Source organism: Capricornis sumatraensis, chromosome 13 (genome assembly GCF_032405125.1).
Source record: "Capricornis sumatraensis isolate serow.1 chromosome 13, serow.2, whole genome shotgun sequence".
NCBI classification, from domain to species: domain Eukaryota; kingdom Metazoa; phylum Chordata; class Mammalia; order Artiodactyla; family Bovidae; genus Capricornis; species Capricornis sumatraensis.
The window spans coordinates 12,549,586-12,561,820 of NC_091081.1; positions in this window are offsets into that span (position 1 = coordinate 12,549,586).

Genomic DNA, 12,235 nt, shown 5'->3' on the forward strand with positions numbered 1-12,235 from the left:
GAGTCATGTACAGATGTGAGACGGACTATAAAGAAAGCTGAGAGCCAAAGAATTGATGCTTTTGAACTGTGGTGCTGGAGAAGACTCTTGAGAATTCCTTGGACAGTAAGGAGATCAAACCAGTCAATCCTAAAGGAAATCAGTCCTGAATATTCATTGGAAGAACTGATGCTAAAGCTGAAGCTCCAGTCCTTTGGCCACCTGATGTGAAGAGCCAACTCACTGGAAAAGAGTCTGATGCTGGGAAAGATTGAGGGCAAGAGGAGAAGGGGATGACAGGATGAGCTGGTTGGATGGCCTCACTGACTCAATGGACATGAGTTTGAGCAGACGGTGGGAGATAGTGAAGGACAGGGAAGGCTGGCATGCTGCAGTTCATGGGGTTGCAAAGAGTCGGACATGACAGCGGCTGAACAACACAAAAGTAGCATGCAGACAAAATGCATGCGTCTAGATTACCTGAGTTTGATAATACTTTTGGTATTCATAACATAATGAAGCTGAAGGAAAACTTAGAGGTCAAGTATGTTTTGAAACATAGTCTTCCCATTTAAGTTGAATAGGCCTTGAAGTCTCTCAAAATCTGTTGGCAGCTTCCCAATATAGGCCGCCATTGTTCTCACAGGGACTATTATGTCTGGCCATTCTTCAGCTCAATTTCTTCCTCCTCTCAGCACCTTTCCACTGTTGTTCTCTCTCCTTGATACCTCAGTCAACTTTCAGGATTCAGCTTAAATGTCATTCCCTTTAAGTGTTCCTGATCCTCCCTCTCACTCCTACGCTCTAGAGCACTTGTCCTCGATTTGCCTTTCATTGGTGTGTTGGAACCAAAACACTGGAGTTCGCCAGACTCAATTGTGAACATTTATTCTCAATTTCATGTTCAGCAACCACATATTGGCAGCTTGAAACTGGCCAATGTGGAAGTATTTAAATCACATAAATTGGAAAATGCTACAAATTAAAGCTTCTTCCCTGCCTCCCTCCTTTTCCATTGGTCTTGTTGCTCCTATTACATATTCACCAAAGACCTTTTGATTATTTGTTATTACACATTTTAATGTGTGATCTTTGCTAAGTATTTTTCCTGTCTCTTTTTTAGATGGTAAATTTCATGATATGACAGACCTTATCCCTTAACTGCTGATTCCAAGTCAGTGCCTAGAAAATAGTATACGGTCAATAAGTGCTTGATGAAAAAAACAAGTCACTAATTTACATAAAATACTTGTTTAAAAAATATTTACTTCAAAGTTAATGTTATTACTGTAAAAATGTTGAAAAATATCACACACAGTAAATAAAGTAAATAACATGCAGAGCCTACCATAGAAGCAATCATTTTTTAGATTTCGGTGAATGTCGTTTATGATTTTCTCCTAGTTATAAACATATAATGTAGATATATATGTTCATTTTACGGTTTTTACACAAACTACTATGTTTTAAAATACATTATGAATGAATCTATGTGTTGTGAATATCTTTCTATGTTTATCTATCATTTATTTATCTATGTACACATATATATACTTACATTGCCAATTAATTGTCTTTTTGAATGTACCATATTATTTTACCAATAATCTGGGGAGAATTTGAATTTTTTGACATAATAAATTTGTCATCAATATTCATATCTGTATCTCCTTTTATAATTCTATGATCATTTCCTTAATATGGAGTACAGTAATTACTTGTTTAAATGGGTTTTTAAATATGAATTTCCAAATTACCCTCTAGCAATTGAATTATTAATTTCATTACATATAAGGGTTTTTTCCTCCAAACCCTCTCAATCACTAGATATTACCTACATGTCTCCCAAAGAGAGGAACCAAAAATAAATCTAGCCTTAATTTGAAGTAAGGTTGAGTACATTTTTCAAAATGAAAAGTAATAACCCCAAATAATAGAAAACTCTAGAAGATAAACCATCCCATTATTTGGAGAATATATTCTTTCTCTCTCCAAATACATCTGCTAAATTCTTTGGAGGCCAAGACATTCTGTTAATATCATCTCTGATGATCTGGCCCTGCAAATTTAATGAGAAAAATTAATTTGATGAGAAAAGAAATAAAACAGGTGAAATGGAAATTGTTATGCCCGCAGTGCAAGTCCTCATAGCTGAGAAAACAAGACATCCACGGCAATGCAAATGCAAAAAGGGAATTTATTGCTAGCTCGAGCCAGGGCCCAAGTCACATCCAGCGCAGTGGAGTGGAGCAAGGGCCCCGAGCCCTGAATTACAGCAGTATTTATAGGTTTAAGACAAAGACAGGGAGTTGGCAGGGGTGGATTGGTTGCAAGGATTCCTTAGCATCTAATTGGCTAAATTTTCATGTGCATGGGCTTTCTTAGGGGGTTTTCATCCTTGTCCTGAAAAGCTTGAACCAGGCTACAGGGAGTATACTGATTGGTCAAGTTCTGGCACCGGCAGAGGATGATCTCAGCTCCTCCTTGGCAATAACTCAGCCCCGCTGTAAAGGAGACTTAGGCCTACCTTGGCCCCCTGAAGCCTGTCATGGCGCCTGTTTGGTCCTAACATTCCCCCCTGTCTTTTTATCCTTGAGAGGAATCTTCCTCTCCATTCTGAGACACTGCCTGATATTGTTGCCTCAGTACCATTACCTGAACGGTACTGATTTGTTCTTTTACAAAGGTTATTAATTTATTTAAAATATATGTGCCAAAAGTTAGAATGAGTAGGGTAGAAATTAGTGTTGTTAGCCAAGGAGATTGATGGAACCAGGACTCGAACCACCCCTGCTGGGCTTCCCGCTCTTTCTTCTGCTGTGCTAATCTTTCTCTCACTTTTGCCATGGACTCTCTCTCCACCCCAGTGTGGTCTGCATAAAAGCAACATTCTTCTCCCAAGGCCGCACATAATCCACCTTGGTGTAGGGAGATCAAGTCTAGGCCCCTTCTGTTTTGCAAAACCATTTCTGACAGTGAAGTTAGGGATTCTTCAAGGTGGCTGATTGATTGTTCTATACAGGTAATGTCTTTATCTATTGCCGCTCGTAGGGAAGTGAATCCCTGATTTTGCATAGTCAGGGATGTTATTCTTGTCCCTGCCCCGGCAATCCCGAGACCGAACATGTTCGCTAGCGTGATGGTTGTGATAGGCTCTCTCTTAACTCTGTTTTTCCCTAACTGATCTATAGTCTCCTTGGCCCAATAGTCATACATAACTTCTTCTGGGTGATATAAGATTTTGGGCATCACAGTCACTAATACACAAAACTCTCTATTCGCATTAAAGACCGATGCATATAGACACGGAGTGAGCCCGGTATGAGAGCAGACCCACCATCCCCCTGCCTCGGGCACAATCCATTTTATTTGGTCCAGTTCTGTGAGATTGACTGTTCGGGCACACAAGGGAGTCTTTTCAAGTGGAACTTTACCTAAGCAAAGTCCTCTTCCCCAAACTTCTCTCATAGTGAGACCGACCCTATGTTTTCTCCAGTGACATTGAGGTGGACCTGAGCTGGTGGACAGGTTGTAAGAAACATCTAAGCCTATTGCTTCATAAAAGGGAGGGTGAAGAGTGTAGCAGAGCCAACAGGATTGAGTTTCTCTGGGGTTAGAATGGTTTAGGGCTTTAAAGGCTGCTTTAGCTAGATCCCATAACGGGTCAGACGTTTCCAGGTTGGAGGTGGGGGACAAGGGGTTGAGGGCCTCCACTATATTAGGCTGGCCTCCTGGTCGGGAAACAGAGGGTGTAGGGCTTAGAACTGTAGCCCTCTGAGTCGGATATGCCTTAAACACTCTTTGTGGGCCCGGATTTTCGATCTGATTGGGGCCCACACTTTGGGTTTGGATAGGTTCTATGATCTGACTCATAATCAGGATTCCCCCAGGTTTTACACTGAACCAATCGTCCTGTAGCTGGAAGCCCCAAGATAATCCAGACACCCAAGATTTTTCCTGCATAGCCAACTTCTGGTTAAACGTTAATTTTACCTGAGCAATCTCATCTTTAGGTGTCTCATCTTCCTGATCATAGAATTCGGTTTCATCTCTTGGCAAAGGCTGAGTGAAGGAGAAGTTGACTAAATCTTGGTTGCTAGTTTTCCATTTCCTTACCCCATCATTGGAAGTCACACAGCTCCATGACCTACAGAAATAATGTTGTATACCCCCACAAGTTTCCCTGTTACTTTTATGACCAGGACATGCCCCAAAACCTCTATATCAGGTCAGAGACGCTGACAAAGGGGTGTCCACTAAGTCCTTGAGGTTAAAGTATAAGTCAGGCCACCAGGTGTTCAGAGGATGTGTCTTGGTGGTGGTATTGAGTACCTCTCACGTCAGCCCATTTTGAAGTCTCCAGGTGATCTTGACAGGTTGATGTGGGTCAGTGCTGGCAGTTCTGGGGTCGAGGAGGACAGCCATCATCAGGAGAGTCAGAGTGATCTGTCCGAGATCTGCTGTTGGACGAGCTTCAATTTTAAGGGATTGGAGGGATGCAGTGTTGACTTCCATTCTCTTTGAGCCCTCTCTTGTTCTTCTGGAGTGGCCTGTAGCACGTGGTTGCAATGTACCCAGGGTCCAATTCCGTCTACCTTACCTCTGTAAAATCTATCTCCCAATGATGTCCTGGCCTTTCCCCCCCCAATATCTTACACCTGTGTGCTGTCCTTTTCCTGGTCTCATCATCTGACAGGCCTTGTAGGTGTGGATTACATCCTGTATGGTTTTCTTCTGTTGGGGAAACCGCAGCTGTGCTGTTTGTAGGAGTGTCAAAGTCTTTTTCTCTCCCAAATGGGTGGTTTGATGTAAATGGGTATAGAGATGTCTGCCCACGTTGGCAGGAAGCAACAGGTTGTCATCTTGGTCTCGATACCATCCGTTTTTGCCAGCAGGATGGGTGGCATTATCTTGCACCCAGCTCAAATCAGAGGGGGAGTATATGGGGCTTGGGGGAAGTGTTCCCATCCCCAGCGGTGGCAATCCCACAGTCAGTATATGGGCTTCATGGTCTCCAGCAGCTGCCTCATGGGCTGCTGCATCAGCAGCACGGTTGCCTCGGGCTCTGGCATCCTCTCCTTTCTGGTGTCCCGGGACATGCACTATGGACACTGCCTGGGGCAAGTGGACCGCTGCCAAGAGTCTGCGAATATCAGGTACGTTTTTAATCTCTTTTCCCTCCGCCGTCAAGAGCCCCTGCTCTTTATATATGGGGCTTTGAATGTGCACAGTGCTGAATGCATATCGGCTGTCAGTGTAAATAGTGACTCTTTTTCCTTTTGCCCTCTCTAGTGTTTGTATCATAGCTATCAGTTCTGCTTTTTGGGCTGATGTTCCAGGGGGCAAGGCCTCAGCCCAAATGACCCTCCCAGTGTCGTCTGCTATGGCTGCCCCCTCTTTTCTCTGTCCATCCTTTATATAACTGCTCTCATCCGTGAACCATACCAGCTCACTGTTTTTTAATGGCAAGTCGCTGAGGTCTTTTCGTATGGCGGTTACCTCAGCTAACATTTCAACACAGTCATGGAGGGGCCTGTCCTCCTCCAGGATGGGTAGCAAAGTGGCAGGGTTCATAAAACAAGGTGTTTGAAAGTGTATCCGGGGAGCATCCAGCAACAGGGCCTGGTAATGGGTTAAGTGAGCATTAGAAATCCACTTACCTGGTGGCTGTTTGAGGATTCCCTTTATGGCATGAGGAGTGTAGACCCGGAGACGCTGTCCATAAGTCAGCTTGTCAGCATCATGGACAAGGAGAGCAGTGGCCACGATGATACGGAGACAAGGTGGCCATCCCGCAGCTACTGGATCCAGTCGTTTAGAGAGATATGCCACAGGCCGTCTCCAAGGTCCCCATTGCTGCATCAGGACTCCCTTCCCTACCCCCTGCTTTTCATCCACAAACAATTGAAATGGCTTAGTCGGGTCAGGGAGAACAAGGGCTGGGGCTTCTAGTAACACCTGTCTAAGTTCCTGAAATGCCCGCCTCATTGATTCAGTCCAAATCCAGTTCTTATTTTTTCTGCTTCCTTCATATAGAGGCCAGGCCTTTTCAGCAAACCCCATGATCCATAGCCTGCAGTACCCAACAGTCCCTAAAAACTCTCTCACATGCCGGGGAGTCATTTGCTCGGGGATCTGTAGAATAGTCTCTTTCATAGCCTGAGTCAACCATCTTTGTCCCTGTTTTATTTTATATCCCAAATGAGTGACTTCCTGTCTAGCAATTTGGGCCTTCTTTGCACTTGCCTGGTACCCCAATGTCCCCAAAGTCTGGAGAAGATCGCCTGTGGCCTTTAGGCATACCTCCTTAGTAGTAGCGGCCAGCCTTAGGTCATCTACACACTGCGACAGAACGACTTCAGGGTGGCTGTTTCGATACTCACAGAGATCTTCGCCCAGAGCCTCATTGAACAACATCGGCGAGTTTTTGAATCCCTGTGGGAGGTGAGTCTAGGTCAGCTGCCCCACAGTTTGGCCGTCCTCGTCAGCCCATTCAAACGCGAAGATTTCCTGGCTCTGGGGGGCCAAAGGCAAGCTGAAAAAGGCATCTTTCAAGTCTAAAATTGTATACCAGACATAGTCTGGTGGCAAGCTGCTCAGGAGGGTGTATGGGTTAGGGACAGTGGGATGAATGTCACTCACCCGTTTGTTGACTTCACGAAGATCTTGGACTGGTCTAAAGTCTGCTCCCCTGGGCTTTTTCACAGGCAACAGGGGAGTATTCCATGGGGACCGGCACTTTTTGAGAATTCCTGCCTTTAGGAGGTGCTGTATGTGTGGCATAATTCCTTGCCGGGGCTCCTGGCTCATGGGATACTGTTTCGCCCTCATGGGAGTAGCATTTGCTTTTAATTCAACAACAATGGGAGGTCTCTGCTTAGCCAGTCCTACTCCTGCTGTCTCTGCCCAGGCCAGAGGGTATTTCTGAATCCACTGTTGCATAACAGGGCCCACTGTTGCAGGGGGCTTTGGTGAATACAGTCTGTATTCATCTCTCAGTGCCAGAGATAAAACATGAATTGGTTGTCCAAGCCTGTCCGTGACCGATATCCCTCCAGAGTCAAAGTGGATTTGCGCATTGACTTTGGACACTAGGTCTCTTCCTAATAAAGGAGCTGGGCACTCTTGTATAACCAGAAATGAGTGGGACACCCGTTGGGCCCCCAAGTCCACTCTTCGTTTAGTAGTCCAGTAATATCTTTTTGTCCCAGTGGCTCCTCGGACTAAGCTAGTCTTTTTGGACATCGACCCAAATTTTTGATTGAGGACCGAATATTGGGGTCCCGTATCTACCACGAAGCCAACTGGTTTCCCCTCCACATGAATAGTTACCCAGTACTCGGGGAGGGGGGCCAGGCCCTGACCCCCCTAATCACTATCTTCCCCTGTATATAAGACGTGGGTCCCCGAGGAAGATTCCTCCTTTCTTACAGTCTTTCTCTTCAAATCTCTTTTGGGGCACTCATTTTTCCAGTGTCCCTGCTCTTTGCAGTAAGCGCATTGGTCTCTCTTTAGGGCTGGTCTAGCTGGTTTTTCCTTTCCTCCCGACCGGGTGTCTTTAGTTCTCGGGGCTTCGGGCCCCTTTCTCGTCCCCACAAAAAGGATCTGAGCCAGCTCTTTTTGATTTCTCCGGTTTTCTTCAGCCCTATATTCCCTTTCCTCCCATCTAATCCATTCCTCATATTCTCTTTCTTCCCGTCTAATCTGTTCCTCCCTCTCCTCAGGGGTCTCTCTGTTATTAAACACTTTTTCAGCTGCGCTTACCAGATCCTGTATTGACAGTTCCCCCAGCCCTTCTATCTTCTGTAACTTCCTCCTGATATCTGGAGCTGCCTGGTTCACAAAAGCTAACAGAACTGCTGCACGTGACTCATCAGCCTGGGGGTCCATGGGTGTATACTGCCTAAAGGCTTCCATTAACCTTTCTAAGAAGGCTGCTGGGCTCTCTTTTGGCTCCTGTCTTATCAGATTTACCTTTGACAAATTCATGGGTTTCCTGGTGGCCGCCCGGAGGCCGGCCCTGAGAGTCTGACAGTACACTCGGAGATGCTCCCTACCTTCAGCGCGTTCAAAGTCCCAGTTCGGCCACATGGAAGGGAACCCTTCCTCCACTAGGTGGGGCTGCATGGTCGGTCTCCCATCCACTCCAGGAACATGTTTCTGTGCTTCCGACAGAATCCGCTCCTGTTCCTCCGTGGTGAAAAGCACCTGTAACAGCTGCTGACAATCATCCCAAGTAGGATTGTGAGTAAACAGGATAGTGTCTAAAAGATCAATGAGACCATGGGGCTTTTCAGAAAAAGAGGGGTTTTGAGCTTTCCAGTTATATAAGTCGCTAGTGGAGAAAGGCCAGTATTGGTAGGTCCGTTCCCCGTCAGGATTTGCTGGCCCGACCTGGACAGGAAGCACTCGAACGGTGGACTAAGGGGCCTCTCAGCTCCCATAGTCAGACGAGTCACCACCCCCTTGGGTCCTTCCACAAGTTCTCTGGGCTGGCCCTCCCTCCTGCTGCAGAGCCGAGGGTTCTGGGTCCCCCCTTTGTTCTCTGGACGACACCTGAGGTACCAGCGGGAGCAAGGGTGGCGGGATATATGGGGGAGGCGAGATTTCAGTGTCTAAATCAATCAGGCTGGGGTATAGAGAAGACTCCTGGAGTGTCAGTTTCTTCCGGCTCTCCCGTGCCTCCCGGTCTTCTTCCTTAGAGGCCTCCATGACCAGGACCTGTGGAACAGAAACACTGGGAGGGTTGTGAATAAAGGGTCTCAGCCAAACGGGAGGGTCTTCTACTAGATTCTGCCAGACTAGGATGTAAGGAGCTTGGTCCAGATGGCCCCGAGGGTCCAGAGCCATTATTTTTTCTTTAACAGCCTGGATGACCGGCAGGACAAAAGTTCCCTCCGGCGGCCAGCCGACCTGAAATGTCGGCCACTCAGATGAGCATAGGATTTTTAGCTTGCTCTTCTTTACTAGCATTGATAGATTCTGAGCCTTGGACTTAAAATCGGAAAAATGGTCAGTCATTACAGATAGTGGTGTAGAATAACTTTGACCCATGATGGCAACACCCACAATAAACACACAAAAAGCAAGCACAGTGCTGGCACACAGAGACAAGCGACAGACAGTAGACGAACAAATATCAGCCGAAAACACTGAACTAGGTTTATCCCGGGTTGCTGTTGTCCTGTTCCCCAAAGTTACCTTACCGAAGGGCGTCCACTGCCCACCAGACTCAGGATCAGGAAAAACGTTTTCCCCTGTTCCTTTACAGAACGGCTCACAGAACCAGCTGCCTTTCAGCTCGAATGCTGGGCCTCTGACTTATGCTGGCCGGGCGACTCTTTCACCCCCTGACCTGATGCCGGCGTCCAGATACTTCCTCCTAGTGAGGCTTCCCTTATGCCTGGAAGGTGTTATTCTTCTCAGTCAGGGGATCCTGGATGCCCCCCCAAATGTTATGCCCGCAGTCCAAGTCCCCACAGCTGAGAAAAAAAGACATCCACGGCAATACAAACGCAAAAAGGGAATTTATTGCTAGCTCAAGCCAGGGCCCAAGTCACATCCAGCGCAGTGGAGTGGAGCAAGGGCCCCGAGCCCTGAATTACAGCAGTATTTATAGGTTTAAGACAAAGACAGGGAGTTGGCAGGGGTGGATTGGTTGCAAGAGTTCCTTAGCATCTACTAATTGGCTAGATTTTCACGTGCATGGGCTTTCTTAGGGGGTTTTCTTCCTCATCCTGAAAAGCTTGAACCAGGCTACAGGGAGTATACTGATTGGTCGAGTCCTGGTGCCGGCAGAGGATGATCTCAGCTCCTCCTTGGCAATAACTCAGCCCCGCTGTAAAGGAGACTTAGGCCTACCTTGGCCCCCTGAAGCCTGTCATGGCGCCTGTTTGGTCCTAACAGAAATGATCATTCATACCTTAGAGGCTAAATAGAGTACGTGCAGAGAATTTCCTCAACTAGGAGGAGCCAATAGTGACCTTAGTTCAGTGGCTCAGTCATGTCCAACTCTTTGTGACACCATGGACTACAGCACGCCAGGCTTCCCTGTCCATGACCAACTCCTGTGGCTTGCTCAAACCCATGTCCATTGAGTCAGTGATGCCATTCAACCATCTCATCCTCTAACATCCCCTTCTCCTCCTGCCTTCAATCTTTCCCAGCATCAGGGTCTTTTCCAATGAGTCAGTTCTTCACATCAGGTGGTCAAAATTTTGGAGCTTCAGCTTCAGCATCAGTCTTTCCAGTGAATATTCAGGACTGATTTCCTTTAGAATGATTGGTTTGATCTCCTTGCAGTCCAAGGGACTCCCAAGAGTCTTTTCCAACACCACAGTTCAGCTTTTTTTATAGTGTCCAGCTTTCTTTATAGTCCATCTTTCTTTATAGTCCTACTCTCACTACTGGAAAAACCATAGCTTTGACAAGATGGACCCTTGTTGGCAAAGTAATGACTCTGCTTTTTAATATGCTCTCTGGGTTGGCCATAGCTTCCCTCCCAAGGAGCAAGTGTCTTTTAATTTCATAGCTGCAGTCACCACCTGCAGTGATTTTGGAGCCCAAGAAAATAAAGAAAATAAAGTCTGTCACTGTTTCCGTTGTTTCCCCGTCTATTTGCCATGAAGTGATGGAACCAGATGCCATGATCTTAGTTTTTTTAATGTTGAATTTTAAGCCACTCTTTTTCACTCTCCTCTTTCACTTTCATCAAGAGGCTCTTTAGTTCCTCTTCACTTTCTGCCATAAGGGTGGTATCATCTGCGTATCTGTGGTTATTGATATTTCTGATATGCAGCAATATCAATAACCTCAGACCTCCATAAGACCTTAGATTTTAGGGGTACTACCATCTCTGGGAGCTATCCAGGGTACTAGATTGAAGTTCTGTCTGACCCTCTGTGATTATAACTTTTGTTGAGGTTCCACCTTGACTCCCCAAATTCCCACTTCCACTCCAAAACTAAAGCTATTCTGTACAAAACTAATTAAAAAATGAGCCAACTGATTTTCTTAACTGTGTCTAAAGAAGTTTTGCCTAATCCTTTTTCTTTCTTGCCTACTACTTGTTCCTGTAACCTGTCATTTATGCCCCCAAATATACAGCCTGATTCTCTAGGTGAGTATCTAAAAAAAGCCCTTTAGCAGTGACTTCCATGTACAGTGGAAATCATTGCATATTTGTCATTTACGTCTACTTGTCAGGAAAACTTGAGAAGTCTGAGCAAGCTTGCAAAGACCAGAAAAACTCCCACTGTCACATGGATCTTCTAGTTTGCTATTTTCATGAACAAAAAATTTTCCCTATGAATTCAGTTATTGATATTATGTTCCTTTCCTTTTTATCCAATATATTTTATTACTACTTTCAAGCTTGTCTTCTCTGTATTTTTAAAGAAATATTCATTGTATTTCAAAAGTCTCCTTAAATATTAGTATTCTTCTGAAAACTGGATAGGAAGAAAATGTCAAGTCCAGTGAACCCACGGGTTAAAACAGTTGTGAATGTGTTTCACGTGTTAAGTAGCTAAGAAGACTTATGGCATCTCCAGAAATTTGAGTCTTTCATTTAACTATGATAGTGAATTTGGTTCCCAAAGAGGCTTGAAGCCATTGCTTTGGGTACCAAGATTTTTTTTTTTAACTAACTTGGTTATTTTTAGGGACAACTCCCAAAACAGGAGAGGAAAATGAGAAATACACTCATTGCCCACACTTTTAGATGATGACCATAGCCGCTATAATTTTATTTCTTGCAAATAACCTATGACTACAGATCTCTTTATTAGGTTATGCAGGAATCTCCCACAAAGTCAGCACACCTCTCAATCCTGTCAAAGCAATGTCCACCAATGAAAATGTCTAACAGCATATATGGAACCTATAATTAGCTTTTTAAAATCTTACTCTTATAGAAAGGAAGAGATGAAATATAATCAAAATTTTTTTTTAATTTTTTAATTTTTTTTAATTTTAAAATCTTTAATTCTTACATGTGTTCCCAAACATGAACCCCCCTCCCACCTCCCTCCCCATAACATCTCAGTGGGTCATCCCCATGCACCAACCCCAAGCATGCTGTATCCTGCGTCAGACATGGACTGGCGATTCAATTCTTACATGATAGTATACATGATAGAATGCCATTCTCCAAAATCATCCCACCCTCTCCCTCTCCCTCTGAGTCCAAAAGTCCGTTATACACAGCTGTGTCTTTTTTCCTGTCTTGCATACAGGGTCGTCATTGCCATCTTTC